Below are 1,658 nucleotides of genomic sequence, written 5' to 3'. Positions count from 1 at the left end.
CCCATCTCCCTTTGCCCCTCTATACCCGTTTCCCTCTTTTCTTTCTTCCCCTCCTTTTCTCCATTCCTTTTCCCCTCCCGCCTTCATTTTATCCTTCCTCCCTTCATCCTCTCCTTCCTCCCCTTCCTTTCCCCCTTTGTCATTCATTTTCCCCCTTTCCCGTTTTTTTTTCCTTTCTTTCTTTGTTCTTTGGCTATTTTGCCATTCTTTTATTCCCTCTCTTTTCCCCTTCTTTCTTTCCCCCTCTCCCTATTCTTTTTTTCCCTCTTCCCCCTTTTCCCCCTTTCTTTTTTTCCCCCTTTTCCCTCTTCTTTTTTCCCCCCACCACTTTTTCCTCCCTATCTCCTTCGTTTCACCCCCCCTTTCCTCCTTTTCTTCTTCCACTTTCCTTTTTCTTCTTCCACTTTCCTATTTTTCCACTCCCCCCTTTTATTTTTCAATTTTTATTTTTTCTTCTTCCTCTTTCTCTCTTTTCTTTTTCCACTTTCCTCTTTTTCCTTTTTCCACTTCCTCCTTTTCTTTTTCTATTTCCTTTTTTCTTCTTCCATTTTCTCCTTTCCCATTCTTTCCTTCTCCTCCTTTTTTTTTAATTCTTCCTCTGTTTCTCTGTCTCTTTTTAACCTTCTTTTATTTTTTTTTCCCTTTTTTCCTCTCTCTCTCCAACTCATTGCAACAACATGGAGGGAAACTGAGACATCAAAGCTTGATTTTTCACTTTTCACCCACCAAGCAGTGCAGTCACTCTTGACTTCCCCAGCTCCAGAACGAGAAGCTTGCAGAGCCGTAGCCCAGTGGACAAGAGAAGTCCCCACTTTGGGGCTCCCTGCAGGGTGCAGGAGACCCCAGGGAARGTGCTGGGGCAGAGCGAGGTGGCTGCTGCCTGGTGTTTGACTCAGCAAGGCCACAGGAGATGCTCCARACAAGGTTGAGTGAGGCTGGAAAAGGACCAGAATGGTTGGCTGGACAGTTGGGGAATTTGGCTTTCTCTGAAACAACCATTTGGTTTAGGTGGGCCACCAAAGCTGACAAATCCCAGCTTGAAAAAGGYATGAGAAAGAAAAGGAGAAAAAAGCACCAAGGTCTGTGCCAGTGATACAACATTTTTGGATTTTCATTTTCAGAAGAACAGCTCAAGGCCAAATGTACCTGCGCATTTTATGCAAATGTAAAAATCCCTCCTGTTTCCAGCACAATGTGGAATGTTTCATTTCATATCAAGGAAAATGTTCTGTTTGCCTTGAAAGAAACCACAGGTATAAACTTGCTTTAGCATGAAAAACAAAAAMGTCCCATAAATAACAGTAACAATGAGAAAATAATATCCTCTGTGTTTCTCCTTTCTCCCTGATCTTGCTAGATTTTCAAGCTGAAACAAATGGACAGAGTGTGGTCCTACAAGCAGAAAGGAGAAAAGAAGAAATCATGCTYTCCCCATACACAGGGAGCCCTAGAGACAGTTCCCTAATTCCAGATATTTAAACTTATTGACAATACCATAAAATCTGCTGTTTTTAGGGAAAGGGTTTAATAGGTTAAAGACCTCAAGCCTATAGTCAAGCACTTACAGTACCTTGCTCATAGCCATAATCCCTTAAAACATATCCAAAGGATTTTGTTGACTTTTTTTTTTAATTTTTTGCATTTGACATGAAAAATTC

This window comes from Rhea americana, unplaced genomic scaffold (assembly GCF_003343005.1).
Source record: "Rhea americana isolate MKP2758 unplaced genomic scaffold, rheAme1 scaffold_47, whole genome shotgun sequence".
NCBI lineage: Eukaryota > Metazoa > Chordata > Aves > Rheiformes > Rheidae > Rhea > Rhea americana.
Note: the sequence above shows the minus strand (reverse complement) of the source record.